This window comes from Rutidosis leptorrhynchoides, chromosome 1 (genome assembly GCF_046630445.1).
Source record: "Rutidosis leptorrhynchoides isolate AG116_Rl617_1_P2 chromosome 1, CSIRO_AGI_Rlap_v1, whole genome shotgun sequence".
In the NCBI taxonomy this organism is placed as follows: domain Eukaryota; kingdom Viridiplantae; phylum Streptophyta; class Magnoliopsida; order Asterales; family Asteraceae; genus Rutidosis; species Rutidosis leptorrhynchoides.
In genome coordinates, this window is record NC_092333.1 from 389,183,709 (window position 1) to 389,203,377 (window position 19,669).

Genomic DNA, 19,669 nt, shown 5'->3' on the forward strand with positions numbered 1-19,669 from the left:
AGTCATTTAATGATGATGATGAAACGAAGTTGTGGATGATAACAGTGAGATATAAATGATGGTTATGTTATGAATCAGATGGGTCCTCGTTTGATCCATTGGGTTTTTTTGATATTAAGAAGATAACAGTTAATGACATATTAAATTAATTAACGTATGAGTTAAAACAGAAAAGAACGGAGGAGTGGTTAGAAGGAGTGTTGGGTAACGAGAGGTGGCGGGTTCGAGCCTGGTCTGGAGCATTATTATTTTTAAGAAAAGAAGAAGAAAATAGAAACAAGTTAATACAGGTTACATAAAGTTAAAGTGGGAATTCAATCAAAAAAAGCTGAGACAGTGGAATGGTTTAGGTTGTTATCTGGTTAGCGGGACGTTGCGGGTTCAAACCCGGACTTAGGCATTTTTTTAAGGGCTATTCCTTTGAGGTAGTTATTACTAATACTCTTTTTATTATTATTATTATTATTATTATTATTATTATTATTATTATTATTATTATTATTATTATTATTATTATTATTATTATTATTATTATTATTATTATTTCATTATTGTTACTATTATTATTATTATTATTTATTAGTGATTGTTATTAAGTAATTATTATTATTACTAATATTTTATAATTAATATTATTATCATTATCATTATTATTATTACTATGAAAACATATAGTATGACTATTAAAAATTTCTATTAAAAATCATCAGTTGAACTAAAAGTATCATTATTATTTAAAATATTATTTTTATGAAGACTAACATTTTTATCTTGTCATTATTATCTTTTCTATTAACATTATTATTATTACTAACATTACTTTTCTTATTAGTATTATTATCAAAGCTATTAATATCAATATCATTACTAAATCTAACTACTTTTAGTATTATTATTATTACCATAAAAAGATACAAATTTTTATTTATTATTATTGATATTATTTTACCAAATAAATAACTATATACAAATATATTTAAAACATATCACATAACAACATTAATATTTTCATAATAAATACTACATATTTATCTAATGTATATAAAATAAAGTATAGTTAATTTTGTTATTAATGAAACATATAAGTTACTAATATAACAATTAATAATAATATCTTAATTTGTTCGATTACCATTATATGTGTTAATATGTATATAAATGATATAGGTTCGTGAATCCGAGGCCAACCCTACACTTGTTAAATGTCGTCATATGTATTTTTACTACAAAATACAGTATGGTGAGTTTATTTGATTCCCTTTTTACCCTTTATATTTTTGAGCCGAGAATACATGCGCAACTTTTATAATTGTTTTACGAAATAGACACAAGTAATCGAAATTACGTTCTATGGTTGAATGATCGAAACTGAATATGCCCCTTTTTATTAAGTCTTGTAATCTAAGAATTAGGGAACAGACACCCTAATTGACGCAAACTCTAAAGATAGATCTATCGGGCCCAACAAGCCCCATCCAAAGTACCGGATGCTTTAGTACTTCGAAATTTATATCATGTCCGATGGAGGATCCCGGAATGATGGGGATATTCTTATATGCATATTGTGAATGTCGGTTACCAGGTGTTCAATCCATATGAATGATATTTTTGTCTCTATGCATGGGACGTATGTTTATGAGAAATGGAAATATGAATTCTTGTGGTCTATTAAAATTATGAAATGATTATTTATGTTAAACTAATGAACTCACCAACCTTTTGTTTAACACTTTAAAGCATGTTTATTCTCAGGTACGAAAGAAATCTTCCGCTATGCAATTGCTCATTTTAAAGATATTACTTGGAGTCATTCATGACATATTTCAAAAGACGTTGCATTCGAGTCGTTGAGTTCATCAAGATTATTATTAAGTCAATTATTGTTAGATATATTATAAAAATGGTATGCATGTCGTCAACTTTCGATGTAACGAAATCTTGTCTTTTCAAAAACGAATGCAATGTTTGTAAAATGTATCATATAGAGGTCAAATACCTCGCGATGTAATCAACTGTTGTGAATCGTTTATAATCAATATGGACTTCGTCCGGATGGATTAAGACGGGGCGTTTCAGTTGGTATCAGAGCGGTGGTCTTAGCGAACCAGATCTTGAATTAGTTTGTCTAACTGATAGTTGTTTAGATGCATTAGTGAGTCTAGACTTCGGCCGTGTCCGCATGTCAAAAGTTTTGCTTATCTTTTCGTGTCGAAGATTACTTGCTTATCATCCTTAAAGTCTAGACACATCTTACTGCCTCTATTGCATAGATAGTGTATAGATAAATTCGTATCTTAGCGTATCTGTTACTGTAAACCTTGCCTGACATATTCCGTAGATTCCTCCGTAACTTATGGGATTTTAGTATTATATATGCATATGTAAATTATGTATTTCAAGGTACTAATCTACATCCTATAATCTATTTCTTATCGAAAATTCTTCATCTGATTATACGGGATGAATCCTTCAACCATTTCGGGTCCCTCGAATTCCGACAGCTATTCCGACGTGGACGTTCACCTAAGCTCTAAAAGCAGTGTCACCAGAATGAATCAACCAACCAACCATCCCCAATTCATATGATGAGTTCGTAGTCGACTTAATAAATGGAGTCGAGAAGAAGGCAATCCTTTCCATCAACCAAATTCACCTCATGGTGAAGAACCTGAAGCACTTACCGACGAACTAGCCCGAAACACCATTTTCACCCTCATTTTCCGAATATCTCGTCATAATTACATACTATCTCAGATTCCAAACCATATTCACTCGCTCATTCTTACCGACAATCATCCCGGAGTAATCGAAGAAGTCAATGAACTTCGCACTCGAGTAATTAATTTGGAGAATATGGTGAAAAACTTACCAGCTTCAGCAACATCACCAGCACCAACGGTACCACCAACAATAGTACCGACAGCACCAGTACCACCAACAACAACATCCACATTCTACACCTCAACATCACAATCTGACCCACGAACATCAACATCATACGCACCATAGATGCCAAGGAGTACCAACAGCAATGAACGATGAAGTATTGAACCATAACCTTATTAATATTCTGCGAAGAATATGTGGATCCTAATAATTAACAATGAAGTATTGATCCATAACTTCATTAATATCCTGCGAAGAATATGTGGATCTTAATAGTGTTAGAGATTGCTTATTCTAGCTTAAATCGAAAATCAAATGAGTCTAACATTATATTGACTCATTAAATCCATAATTACATCTGAAGAAAATATATATGTATATATATTTTCATAAAGATTGTGATTAAAAATTCTTTCGTACAAACTGTTAATGGTGAAAATATTTTAACGGGTAGGTAATACCCGAGGAATAGTTAGATTTCACATTAATAAGTTACATTGTACATTCTTCGAACCTGATTCAACGGTCACTTACTATCCTACATACAACCACACATATACGTATCCGTTCATCAAAGAACAACTATTTTCATTCAAATTTAATTTCATATTCGGATTTTGACCGATCAAAATTCAAGTCAAGATTTAACAGAAGACATCACTTTTAGATTCCTACATCTTTCGAAGCCATACTTTGAATTCAAAACTGTGCCAGATCCATTGGCGTGTTATTACCGAAAATAACTTTACAATACCGTTCCAAAATTGGCCAATTTTGTCACAGCTTCAGCAAGACAACTTCGACTTTTCGTTCGAAACAACCTTATTATAACCTTGATATATATGTGTGTTCTTTTATTGTTACCGGGGAACCTTTTATATTCCACCATATTACCATCAGCGTTTAATTATCTAAAAACACAATTCTCCTAAAACCACCTTGGATTGATAATCGATGATTCAAATATCATAGCATTAAATGCAGAGGAAACAGAAAAATTGTAGATGGTCTAAACGGCTAAAAGTTTAATGATAAAGAAAGGAGTGTTAGGAACGCTCGATAGAAAATTTGGTACTGAAAAACAGATTGAGCATACCATGAAGGAAACCAAAGCCAACTACAAGGACCATACCATATATTCAAAGAAACCGGGTAATTCTGGATCCGATGAAACCTTCAACGAATATCTAGCTCCGTACTCATGTTAAAATCTTGCGAAAAATCTTTCTTCATCAATCATCGAACTTAGAAATTCCAAAATATCATCATAAATATCATCGATATTTCTGAGGATATTTTCATAAATATTCTCGTCCGAAATAATTTATCTCTTCGTGCTATCTATATTACATCATAGAGGAAACTATTTTAATTTCTAAATTATGATAAATTCGAATTTAAAATATGAATGTTTTGAAGTAGTGTTGGGAAATGATGCATGAGTTAGTATAATATAATGACACTTGATCAACGTGATTATATTATGGTAATTCATGCTGAGTTTATAATGGAACGTGATGATTCATAGAACATACCGTCATCATGTGTCATTTACATGACTCTTACATTCTACACAATCTCTAAACATATTAAGAACATATCTTCTTAATAGTTCGATCTTTCCGGATATTCTGGTAATTTACCAAATCAAAATCATGCCATTATGATTTTCTTCATTTCAAAACTTCATATCTACGAATTCTGGACCATTATTCGCTTGACTCGCGGACGGAAAAAGAAAACGAAAGCATGAAGCTCCGAAATATAATGGAAAATATGAAGCCCGATAACAACCCCGAAACTACAAACCGTATATATCAAGACGTATTGCAACGTAAAGACACGGGAAAATTAATAACACTATAACCCCAAGATAATAGTAGAAGTAAATAAAATCCTCTGGTGGTAGATTGATAAGGCTAAAAAGGAACATATATTTCATAGCAAAATCCCCCAAGAAAGACAAGATTTTAGTTGCAATTGTTCCATTTTCAAGTAATATTCGTTTATTTTAAATAAGTGCGAAGACAAAAGGCGAAAACGAAGATTTGAAGACGCAAAGGTCCAAAAAGCTCAAAAGTACAAGATACAATAAAAAAGGTTCAAATTATTGATGAAGAACGTCTAAAAATGACAAGAGTACAAGTTACAAAACACAAAGTACAAGATATTAAATTGTACGAAAGGGCGTTCGAAAATCCGGAACCGAGGCATGAACCAACTTTCAGCGCTCGACGCAACGGTGTAAAAATTATGAGTCAACTATGCACAAGAATAAAATATAATATTTAAATAATTCATAATAAGAATAATATTAAATAATAAAAATTTGTTAATTGAGCATAGTTAAGGGGTCATAAGTGAAAATTTCAATTTACAATTCGCCTATAAAAGGCTATGTAAATCGATGAAATAATGGATACCTTTTTCTATTCGATCTTTTTTTTCTATCCTTAATATCAAATATCAATATCTATATTCTATATCTCTATCATAATGTTAACTTAATAAGATATAACAATAATCTTAATTTTAATTTTAAATTATGATAATAATAAGATTTATGATAGAGATCGTTTGAGTGTGTAAGTCGAAATTATGTCCGTGTAACGCTACGCTATTTTTAATCATTGTAAGTTATGTTCAACCTTTTTACATTAATGTCTCGTAGCTAAGTTATTATTATGCTTATTTGAGCCGAAGTAATCGTGATGTTGGGCTAAAATATTAAGACGGGGTTATTGAACTTTGTACCATAATTAAGGTTTGGGCAAAAGACCGACACTTGTGGAAATTGGACTATTGACTATTAATAGATGGGGGGTATTGTCTAATTGAGTGACAACTCATTGGAGTCTGTCGAACCTATCTTCAAATTAATTAACCTAATAATTAATAATGATTATGGTTGTCCTATTTAGTGACGTTCATATGGAATCTGTTATAATCATTTAATTAGTCAATTGGGTTGGGTAATTGATTATTCATTCTGATCAAGTGGATGAATTAATATTCATAAACTAATTAAAACAGGGGTGGATTACATACAGTGATAACTGGTGTAATTGTTGACAGAAGTGATAACTGCGTCACAGTTTAAATCCTTAATCAGTTGGAATATTTGACTTCGGGTATAAGGGTAATTTGACGAGGATACTCGCACTTTATATTTATGACCGATGGACTATTATGGACAAAAACCAGATAGACGTATCAAATAAACCAGGACAAAGGACAATTAACCCATGGTAATAAATTAAAATCAACACGTCAAACATTATGATTACGGAAGTTTAAATAAGCATAATTCTTTTATTATATTTCTCATCGTATCTTTATTTACTGTCATTTTATTACTCGCAATTTTATTTACTGTCATTTTATTTATTGTCATTATTTTACGCACTTTAATTATCGTCATTTATCTTTACGCTTAAAATATAGAATCGACAAACCGGTCATTAAACGGTAAAACCCCCCTTTTATAATAATATTACTACTTATATAATTATATATATTTTGTATAAATATAGTTAAAAATATAGTAAGTATCACCAGCTCCCTGTGGAACGAACCGGACTTACTAAAAACTACACTACTCTACGATTAGGTACACTGTCTATAGTGTTGTAGCAAGGTTTAGGTATATCTCATCCGTAAATTAATAAAACTTGTGTCATATTTTGTAGTATTTTGTATTAAAAATAATACTATTTCGTACCCTCACGCTACATCATCAAGTTTTTGGCGCCGCTGCCGGGGAACTCGGCGAAACACTATATTTTTAATTTATATTTGAAAAAAAAAAAACGTAAAAAAAAAAAAAAAAAAAAACGTAAAAAAAAAATATATTTTTAAGATTTTGTCTATAAAAAATTTTTTTTTTTTAGTTTTATTACCTTTAGATTTTTAGACTATATTCGCAACTTTTAGTATTAAGTTTAGTTTTGCCATAGTTATTTTTACTTCTAGAATTTTTAGTTTTGCCGTAAAATCCCTTAAGTACTTTTTCTTTAGATTAAAATTTAGGTGCCTTAAAATTTTGCGACGCCATTTTTCGTGCTATTTTCTTATTTTTTTTTTTCGACGCCTTTTACCTATGTATCAATTACAATTCCAATTAGTAATCTCTATTTGTAGTTTTAATTTTAAGATATTGATAGTTATAAGGTTGGATTAACCGCGTGTTTACAAACCACTCTTCGTCTTTTTCATTTTTCGACACTTTTCGACGCGCAATCTTTTTCTCTCTTATTTCTCGCCATTCTAGTTTTTAGGACTTAGAATTTTTTCTACTTCTTCTCTAAATTTCTTAAAATTACGAAAATTTATTTTAAGTGGTTAAATTGATAGACATCAAAATTTTCTGGTTCGTAGTAATAGTTGGATTTGTACGTGGACCGGGTTATTGGAGCCAAATAGTACTCAATTATATTGAGACCAAACGAATCCTGCCCCTCTGCTGCATCTTTTGGCTATTCGAAACGTGGGCAAAATCAGAAAAGTCTATTAATTGGATAACTTATTATAATTTTTCTTTCCTTTTTAAAAACTAATAGGATATTCAGTGAATGCACCGAGCAAGACGTTCGCCGCCGGTCATACGTTCACCACCTGTAACTCGATCAAGACATCGTTTAACGAATATCGCCGCCGTTGATTTTTCTTTAGAATCGTCATCAAGTCGACCAAATCCTCAAACTCAAATTTCCGATAATCCAGTTTTTGAAACAAACCTCACAATTGAGAATCCGGAGAATATTCAGGAACGGTTTGTAGATCCCGAACCATTAAACTTTCCTCCGGAACTACCAATCATTCAAACAGAGATTGTTGAGGAAAGAAACCATTAAATCAGAAACCTCTAGTGATTCAGATACAACACTTCCAATCATGGAAAATCTAGAACCTCTAAGTATGGAAGACCGAATGAGAGCTACACGCACGGGCCAAGGTCATGCCATTATTAAACCAGAAGTTAATGCTCCAGATTATGAAATTAAAGGACAAATTCTACACATGGTAACTAATCAATGCCAATTCAGTGGTGCGCCGAATGAAGACCCAAACGAACATCTTCGTACGTTTAATAGAATTTGTACACTATTCAAAATCCGAGAAGTGGAAGACGAACAAATCTATCTCATGTTATTTCCCTGGACTTTAAAGGGAGAAGCCAAAGATTGGTTAGAATCGTTACCTGAAGGGGCGATTGACACATGGGATGTTTTAGTTGAAAAATTTCTTAAACGATTCTTTCCGGCATCTAAAGCCGTGAGACTTCAAGGAGAAATTGTTACGTTCACGCAAAAGCCAAATGAAACATTATATGAGGCGTGGACAAGATTCGGAAAGATGTTGAGAGGATGTCCTCAACACGGATTAGATACTTTTCAAATAGTACAAATCTTCTATAAAGGCGTAGACATCGCCACACGAAAAGACATCGACATAACCGCTGGTGGATCCATTATGAAGAAAACCGCAACTGAAGCTTACAAAATTATTGATAACACAGCCTCCCACTCACATGAGTGGCATCAAGAAAAAGATATCTTTCGATCATCTAAAGCGGCTAGAGCCGATTCTAGCCATGACTTTGATTCCGTTTCCGCAAAAATAGATGCTTTCGAAAGACGAATGGAAAAGATGAATAAAGATATTCACGCAATACTAATCAGTTGTGAGCAATGCGGTGGACCACACTTATTGAAAGATTGTCACATTGAACCAACGATGGAACAACGAGAGAATGTTTCTTATATGAACCAAAGGCCTGGAAATAATTATCAAAATAATTATCAACCGCCAAGGCCAAACTTCAATCGAAATCAAAACATTCTTTACAATCCAAAAGGACCCGACAATAACTCGTATAACCAACAAGGTCCGAATAACCAACCAACTCAAAACAACACTTTCAATCAACAAAGACCTGGCTTGTATAAACCACCACAACAAACCGAAGAGAAAAATTCAAATCTGGAAGAAGTGGTATTTAAGCTAGTTGAATCTCAAACACAATTCATTACATCTCAAACCCAAACGAACGAGAGGTTTGATCAGACATTAAGAACTCAACAAGCTTCCATTTTGAATCTAGAAAAACACGTAGGTACTCTTGCTAGCATGATGAGTGAGAGGGAACAAGGAAAGCTACCGAGTAATACTGAAGTAAATCCTCGGAAAGAGAATGTTAATATGGTGTCAACAAATTCTGAAAAACCAGCTCCAGAAGATGGGAAGGTTTTAGATGTGAGTAACAATGAAGAAGTTACACCACCACCACCACCCGAGTATGTAAAGCCAGTGGTGACACCATACAAACCACCCATCCCGTTTCCAAGAAAAGGAGTTGAGTATGAGCAAGTAATAAGTAATAAAGATTGTGATACTTCTGGAAAGAAGAAGAAGAAAAAGAATAAGAAAGTACAAGAAACAAAAGCCGTAGAAGTAAACCCGGTGAATACAGTTCCACCAAAACCTCCACCTAAGGTAGGTGATCCGGGTGAATTTATTGTTCCTTGCCTACTTAGTGATTGTGTCATGTATGATGCACTAGCAGATTTAGGTGCAAGTGTGAGTGTTATGCCTCTTTCCTTATATAAGAGATTAGGTGTAGGTGAGTTAACTCCAACGGATATGAGTGTTCGATTCTTTGATCAAACCATTAAGCACCCAGTTGGAATTGCTGACAACCTACCCATTCAAGTAGGTAATTTAACCTTTCTAGTCGAATTCATTGTCATTGACATAGAAGAGGACCCAAACATTCCTCTAATTTTAGGTCGACCATTCTTAGCGTCCACCGGGGCGTTCTTTGATGTAAGAAACGGTAGAATGACACTTAGTAGTGGTGACAAATCAATCACCTTTATGATTCGAAAGTCTAAATCTCCACCAACCAAGACCGTTGAACCAGAAAAAACGATTGGTAAGAACCATGTTGTTTTACCAACTCCAACGGTAGTGCTTAATAATAATAAAACGCCTAAGTGTGGGGAAAATGAAGTAACACCTAATGATGACATGATAACAAAGAACCCCGTTATTGATACGAAATTAAATGACCCCGTTATTAACAGTTCAATGAAGAAACTTTTTAAACGGGCTATTGATGCTAGAAGTAAGGGGAACTTTAAGTTATGTAACCGGTTAGTATCCAATCTGTCGCCTAAAGAAAGGGCGAAACTAGTTGAATTTTGGGATATTACGGAAGAAGCCGGGCACTGGCTTAAAGAAAAAGTCACAGATAGGCAAGTTGATTATGGACCAAGAGAAATTAACGATGAAGTTAATCACAATTTCGACACCCCAGCTACCTAAGTGTGGGGAGATTCAAATGTTCTAAAAAGAAAATGCTGTCTGGAGTTAGTTGTTCTGTTCTCGTGTAGTTCCGAGAATGGAATCCGATTGGTCTTTTCCGCTAGCAGACACTAAAGAACTAGTTTTCTCCCTCCATTCTGAATTTTTGTTTTGTAGGTTTTATATAAAATTAATATTTTTTTTTTTTAAATTTAAGTTTTGTGTGAATTTTAAAAAACAAAATTTACTTTATTTCATTAAGTTGAAAAAATGCTTTCTAAAATTCGTCGTAAGTTGAACACTAGGTCATTGAACCGAAATTGCTTTACCCGAGGGCGGGGCGACAAATTTTGTTATCATTATTTTTAATTTTATTGATCTAAAGGATGCCAAAAATATTATATATTATAAATTTTTGAACGTGGGGTTATGTACCAAACTTCAAAAATATGTATATATATGTTTGTATTTTATGTTATGTACACAACAGGGTAAAACAGCGCACTTTCAAAGACTGTCATGAAGTTCAGCAAAAGCTACTGATTTTGACAAGACGCAAAAAAAAAAATCAAATGTGAAATAACAATATGTTTGCAAACTCGGTATTTTTAATCACTTTTCTACGTTAATCACCCTCATGAATTTATAATTATAGTCTGATTTCATGCAAATGAGGGCATTGGATGATCTTAAGTGTAGGGAAGGGTTATAAATTCTCTCGGGTTTACACTTAGTTTAATTGCCAAATTTTGTGAAAATTTGAAAAATTTTCAACTAAATGAACTCAAAATCATGTTTATACATATTTATGAACGATGAAAACTAGGTGTTAATACCGAAATTATCGTTACCTCGAAAAGGACATAAATTGAGAAACACCCTAAAACGATTGAATTCATTTAAAATGGAATAAAGGAGAATAAAAAGGCAAAGAAAGAAACTAAGTGTGGGGAGAATGTACCAAGTTATTCAATTAAAAACTATCTATCACATATCTTTGTACAAGATTATTGCAGGTACTTTTGTTTTGGATGATACTAATCAGTTTTACCCGGTTTACTGTAATATATTTGAAAGAAAGATGGATCTACACGATGAATCAATTCCATCATTAAAAGGAAGTAAAGTCTTCCGAAAAAGACACGCGCTTCTTGATTTAGGTCATGAAGTTGTCGTCCAGACCAGCTGTAGGTTGACGAAAAATCTAGAAAAGTCATCACTAAAATCGGCTGGAAATCCACGGACCTCAGCATAAAACAGGGTCGCCAAGTGGTCAGATTTATCCTAACCATGAGAAGGATTTATCTCGTACAATGGGGAGGCACCGTGCAAATTAGCTTGATAAGACTAATGAATCAGATCCCCAGAAAGGATAATCTCCTTAAAGATTAAAAATCATCTTTTAAGCCTGATATTACTCAATCCTTGAGATTGACCTTAAAGATTGAGAATTACAAACTCATGGAATTCGATGATATCTAAACTCGAGCTTGAACGAGAAAATATTTTGATCAAAACTACAAGCCGATTTGTTTTCTGAAAACCTATTTTCAATGCGTTCATTACCATTGAACGTAAAATCCTAGGAATTCACCTGGAATTCATTAGGTCACCTGAACCAAATCGGGTGTCAACCGTAAGAACGGTGGTTGCATAGCATGGTCGGAGACAGGACCTTGTGCCAGACCGAAAAATCAAAGGATGATCTTTACTATTGCTCCTACCAAGGATAGTTCTAGCATCCGACACGTTAAAAAGACCATAATCATCTGCATGTCACAGGACATTGCCCTAACAGTTTCTTGTTCATCGCTTTCCTTTACAACCGGACGGTAGTTTACCGAAAGGTAATATACGGAACAAGTAAATTGGATGTGTGCTTTCCGATACCGGGATAGCAGTGGATTACACGAACCTAAATGTTTTTAGCCAAAATATTGATCCACAAATATATTTTGCAACACCGATGGTGGGTCAAATCATAAAACTTGTCTAGGGTAAAATCTAGTTTGAATTTTTAAAAGATCAAATGTTTTCATAAAGATCCAATTTCCTAAAGGATCTACATTTTTATAGTCATGTGGGACTGTAAACCGCCTTTCAAATGTGCACTTTGCTTTGGAAACCGAAAGTAAATCGGCTATTTGATTGCAAGTGTCGTTGACCTAAACCCAAGGCAACTGTGGATGACACACCCACCTTTAACCATGGTTCTATTGTTAATATCATTGTTTATACCGCTCTATCAAAATCACTGATGTACAAAGTGTGAAGAATAAAGAAGTGATTCGTGTGATGTATTATATTATTTCAAGACTGTATTGCTTGAGGACAAGCAACGCTCAAGTGTGGGGATATTGATAAGGCTAAAAAGGAACATATATTTCATAGCAAAATCCCCCAAGAAAGACAAGATTTTAGTTGCAATTGTTCCATTTTCAAGTAATATTCGTTTATTTTAAATAAGTGCGAAGACAAAAGGCGAAAACGAAGATTTGAAGATGCAAAGGTCCAAAAAGCTCAAAAGTACAAGATACAATAAAAAAGGTTCAAATTATTGATGAAGAACGTCTAAAAATGACAAGAGTACAAGTTACAAAACACAAAGTACAAGATATTAAATTGTACGAAAGGGCGTTCGAAAATCCGGAACCGAGGCATGAACCAACTTTCAGCGCTCGACGCAACGGTGTAAAAATTATGAGTCAACTATGCACAAGAATAAAATATAATATTTAAATAATTCATAATAAGAATAATATTAAATAATAAAAAGTTGTTAATTGAGCATAGTTAAGGGGTCATAAGTGAAAATTTCAATTTACAATTCGCCTATAAAAGGCTATGTAAATCGATGAAATAATGGATACCTTTTTCTATTCGATCTTTTTTTTCTATCCTTAATATCAAATATCAATATCTATATTCTATATCTCTATCATAATGTTAACTTAATAAGATATAACAATAATCTTAATTTTAATTTTAAATTATGATAATAATAAGATTTATGATAGAGATCGTTTGAGTGTGTAAGTCGAAATTCTGTCCGTGTAACGCTACGCTATTTTTAATCATTGTAAGTTATGTTCAACCTTTTTACATTAATGTCTCGTAGCTAAGTTATTATTATGCTTATTTGAGCCGAAGTAATTGTGATGTTGGGCTAAAATATTAAGACGGGGTTATTGAACTTTGTACCATAATTAAGGTTTGGGCAAAAGACCGACACTTGTGGAAATTGGACTATTGACTATTAATAGATGGGGGGTATTGTCTAATTGAGTGACAACTCATTGGAGTCTGTCGAACCTATCTTCAAATTAATTAACCTAATAATTAATAATGATTATGGTTGTCCTATTTAGTGACGTTCATATGGAATCTGTTATAATCATTTAATTAATCAATTGGGTTGGGTAATTGATTATTCATTCTGATCAAGTGGATGAATTAATATTCATAAACTAATTAAAACAGGGGTGGATTACATACAGTGATAACTGGTGTAATTGTTGACAGAAGTGATAACTGCGTCACAGTTTAAATCCTTAATCAGTTGGAATATTTGACTTCGGGTATAAGGGTAATTTGACGAGGATACTCGCACTTTATATTTATGATCGATGGACTATTATGGACAAAAACCAGATAGACGTATCAAATAAACCAGGACAAAGGACAATTAACCCATGGTAATAAATTAAAATCAACACGTCAAACATCATGATTACGGAAGTTTAAATAAGCATAATTATTTTATTATATTTCTCATCGTATCTTTATTTACTGTCATTTTATTACTCGCAATTTTATTTACTGTCATTTTATTTATTGTCATTATTTTACGCACTTTAATTATCGTCATTTATCTTTACGCTTAAAATATAGAATCGACAAACCGGTCATTAAACGGTAAAACCCCCCTTTTATAATAATATTACTACTTATATAATTATATATATATTGTATAAATATAGTTAAAAATATAGTAAGTATCACCAGCTCCCTGTGGAACGAACCGGACTTACTAAAAACTACACTACTCTACGATTAGGTACACTGCCTATAGTGTTGTAGCAAGGTTTAGGTATATCTCATCCGTAAATTAATAAAACTTGTGTCATATTTTGTAGTATTTTGTATTAAAAATAATACTATTTCGTACCCTCACGCTACATCATCATAGATGAAAGAGAAGAATGACGGATATAAAGGTTAAAAGTATATCAAGGATCAAAACGGGATGGAGCATATTAATGGATGCTTTAAAGTATGAATTGAGGGGGAAAGAATAGAAGGTGTGAGTTGTAAGGAAACGAAGGGGGTGGATTTATAGTGAAATATCCGACAGATCAATCGAAACAGATTATTGCATTTAATCAAAGAAGATCCTGATTTTCTTAATCGCCGAAGAACCAAATCTTATTACGAAGATTTTCTTTAAATCATTTGAATTACGGAAGTCAATCATAACTACGTCATCGGTTAAAGCGAATATACATTTACTCATTTCACACTCTTGCGATAGCTTCACCTATGCTCCTTGCGTAATCAAATCGTTTTATCTATATTATACAATGATGATAAAACTCTATTCACCAACTCACATTCGTCATGAAAACATTTTTATTGTTAGCCATGATGACCTTACTCAAATTTCGGGACGAAATTTCTTTAACGGGTAGGTACTGTAGTGACCCAGGAATTTCCGACTAAATTTAAACTTAATCTTTATATGATTTCGATACGATAAGCAAAGTATGTAGAATTGAATCTCAAATATTTTGAAACTATGTTCATGTAATCAATTACCCTTCGACTGTCCTCGATGATTCACGAATCATTGCTTGTAAGTATGTGGATATATATAAAAATGTGTATATATAAATATATGTAAAATATATATAATAACTGGAACATTAATAAACTATGATATACACTTATAGTTATAAATAAATATGTACAATAAAATACATTGTAATAAAAACTATTATTTTATATATATTTCTTGTATAGATATATTGTTATATTTAATTTAATTATTTAATATATACTTATTTGCGTAGTAAATTTTGTTATTTAAAAATGTTTATATATATACATAATGTATATTGAATATAATTAATTATGAGTTTAAATGGTAAATGTCTGTAGTTTTCGATTGACGTTTAATTATTTTTAAAATAGGTCTAATATATATATATGAAGTTTTAAAATAAAAGTTGTTCCAAAATTTGAATAAAAAGATAATAGTTTTGATAAATATTTTTTTTACCTTTTCGAACTAAGTTTTTGTACTCCGTACATATAAATTGGAACAGAAAATAAATAATTTTCGAACCTTTTTGATCAGGTTTCAAACAGGTAATGAGTGAAATAATTAAATATGTTTAATCTAAAAATTTGGGATTTTTAGGAACACTTTTATACGTTAACTGTTTAGCAATGGACACGCCCCGTGTAAACTGTCGGCACAAGAAATTAAAAGAAGTGGCTGCTATACTGTGTGTTTGTTGCACGTTTTGTAATTTAAGTTTTATTATTATATTATATTATAATTATAATATTATAATTATTACGTAATAGTACATTATTTATTTATTTTTTTTTTTTTTTCTTTTTTCTTTTTGTCTTCCACTATCTTTTCCTCTTCTTCTATATAGACATAAATATATACACTTGTACTAAATGATAAAAGGCTAACCTTTATGTTTCCTATCAAATCATTCATTTGAATTAAAGGTATTATATTATTATTGTTATTAATAATTAATAATTATTAAGATTAAGATTATATAAGTTATATATATATATATATATATATATATATATATATATATATATATATATATATATATATATATATATATGCTCCGAGAGTTATATGGATAACCCACTACACACCATACAACAAACCCATCACTTCTTGATTATCTCCACTTTCATCACCTGGTTAGCCTTCACACCCGCACCCACCTTCGGCCACCATCAACCGCTACACCATAACCACCTTGACACCCATAACCACCCGTTTCAGCTATTGTTTTCTGTTTATGTTCTACACCATCACAACCACCTCCATCATCACCAATACCACGACTAACCATCACCACCATTGGCTCACCTGCAAACCGTCAGCCTACATCATCACCTCCACCGAACCCTCACCAACCCGTTTTGCTCACTACTGCAGCTGCATCTATTTTATTGATTATGCTCACTGTTATGACTACGAGGTATATGATGAAGTTGATGATGATAACGAATGAAGATGTTGGTGATGACTCGATGATACAACGATGATGATAACGATTATGATGAGTGTCGAATTGATGTTATGGACAGTGGCTAACTTGCTACTAGTAGCGGTTCTTTATATATATTCGATGATGGTGAAGATACACAACGAAGGTGACAATGAATAGTTAATATAGATGATGATACGTAATGATTCTAAGTACGATGAGGAGATTGAAGACGATGATGGTGGGTACGTGAATGAGGTAAATGATGATGATAATAAACGAAAAATCTCCTTACTGCCCTACGATCTATATATTTTTTTATACCATCGATTAGTTACAAGATTTAAGTGGGTTTTAAATTGGGTTTCCAGTACCTACAAGATAAAACGTTCCATTATTTTAAGCACAAGAACTAGATCTTTTCTTTATTAGGTTGGGCCGTAAGTTTTCTTTTATATTGGGCTGTGATTCTTTTTCTGGTTTGGCCTAGTTGTTAACCAAGTGATCACCTACCACTACCTCCACTCACCTTCAAAAACCCTTTATATTTTGTTGTTGTTTTTCCACTACTGTTGCGTATTATTTTTCCCTTTCTACCTTTGTGCACTACTACGGATGAAGTATGATGGAGGATGATATAGATAGTTTATGATTCCTTCATTAATTAAGGAAAGATATCAATGATAATGGAAGAAGATAGAAACATGTGTGAGTAAAGCAAAAGGTGTAGACCCACTGTATAAGTGGGATTGAATTTGTGCTGTAAAAGTCGAAGGACCCATGTATATTTCATACTCACAATTTCAAGACAAGGACCTTTTATTGTGGTCCCGTTGGTGACACTAGAACATGCATGCATTGCTTCAAGATTTTTTAAAGTTAAATTTTGGGAAAACTATATATTCTTCGGTAATTAAACTTAATTATTCGAGTCATTTAGTGATGATGATGAAACGAAGTTGTGGATGATAACAGTGAGATATAAATGATGGTTATGTTATGAATCAGATGGGTCCTCGTTTGATCCATTGGGTTTTTTTGATATTAAGAAGATAACAGTTAATGACATATTAAATTAATTAACGTATGAGTTAAAACAGAAAAGAACAGAGGAGTGGTTAGAAGGAGTGTTGGGTAACGAGAGGTGGCGGGTTCGAGCCTGGTCTGGAGCATTATTATTTTTAAGAAAAGAAGAAGAAAATAGAAACAAGTTAATACAGGTTACATAAAGTTAAAGTGGGAATTCAATCAAAAAAAGCTGAGACAGTGGAATGGTTTAGGTTGTTATCTGGTTAGCGGGACGTTGCGGGTTCAAACCCGGACTTAGGCATTTTTTTAAGGGCTATTCCTTTGAGGTAGTTATTACGAATACTCTTTTTATTATTATTATTATTATTATTATTATTATTATTATTATTATTATTATTATTATTATTATTATTATTATTATTATTATTATTATTATTATTATTATTATTATTATTATTATTATTATTATTATTTCATTATTGTTACTATTATTATTATTATTTATTAGTGATTGTTATTAAGTAATTATTATTATTACTAATATTTTATAATTAATATTATTATCATTATCATTATTATTATTACTATGAAAACATATAGTATGACTATTAAAAATTTCTATTAAAAATCATCAGTTGAACTAAAAGTACCATTATTATTTAAAATATTATTTTTATGAAGACTAACATTTTTATCTTGTCATTATTATCTTTTCTATTAACATTATTATTATTACTAACATTACTTTTCTTATTAGTATTATTATCAAAGCTATTAATATCAATATCATTACTAAATCTAACTACTTTTAGTATTATTATTATTACCATAAAAAGATACAAATTTTTATTTATTATTATTGATATTATTTTACCAAATAAATAACTATATACAAATATATTTAAAACATATCACATAACAACATTAATATTTTCATAATAAATACTACATATTTATCTAATGTATATAAAATAAAGTATAGTTAATTTTGTTAGTAATGAAACATACAAGTTACTAATATAACAATTAATAATAATATCTTAATTTGTTCGATTACCATTATATGTGTTAATATGTATATAAATGATATAGGTTCGTGAATCCGAGGCCAACCCTACACTTGTTAAATGTCGTCATATGTATTTTTACTACAAAATACAGTATGGTGAGTTTATTTGATTCCCTTTTTACCCTTTATATTTTTGGGCTGAGAATACATGCGCAACTTTTATAACTGTTTTACGAAATAGACACAAGTAATCGAAATTACGTTCTATGGTTGAATGATCGAAACTGAATATGCCCCTTTTTATTAAGTCTTGTAATCTAAGAATTAGGGAACAGACACCCTAATTGACGCGAACTCTAAAGATAGATCTATCGGGCCCAACAAGCCCCATCCAAAGTACCGGATGCTTTAGTACTTCGAAATTTATATCATGTCCGATGGAGGATCCCGGAATGATGGGGATATTCTTATATGCATATTGTGAATGTCGGTTACCAGGTGTTCAATCCATATGAATGATATTTTTGTCTCTATGTATGGGACGTATGTTTATGAGAAATGGAAATATGAATTCTTGTGGTCTATTAAAATTATGAAATGATTATTTATGTTAAACTAATGAACTCACCAACCTTTTGGTTGACACTTTAAAGCATGTTTATTCTCAGGAACGAAAGAAATCTTCCGCTATGCAATTGCTCATTTTAAAGATATTACTTGGAGTCATTCATGACATATTTCAAAAGACATTGCATTCGAGTCGTTGAGTTCATCAAGATTATTATTAAGTCAATTATAGTTAGATATATTATAAAAATGGTATGCATGTCGTCAACTTTCGATGTAACGAAATCTTGTCTTTTCAAAAACGAATGCAATGTTTGTAAAATGTATCATATAGAGGTCAAATACCTCGCGATGTAATCAACTGTTGTGAATCGTTTATAATCAATATGGACTTCGTCCGGATGGATTAGGACGGGGCGTTTCAAAACACTCCCAACAATGACACTCCTTTCTTCCCTTAATTAATTAAATGTACAAGTTTAAGAAGCAAAAATTACCACATTTTTAGCCAATACTTCCGTCCTGAAATATGATTAAAAAGGACGATCAGCAGCACGAGATGGTGGGCGAATACCTGGGCGGGACCTGGGCGCCTTTGCTGCCATCGGATTCCTTGTGGACGTGT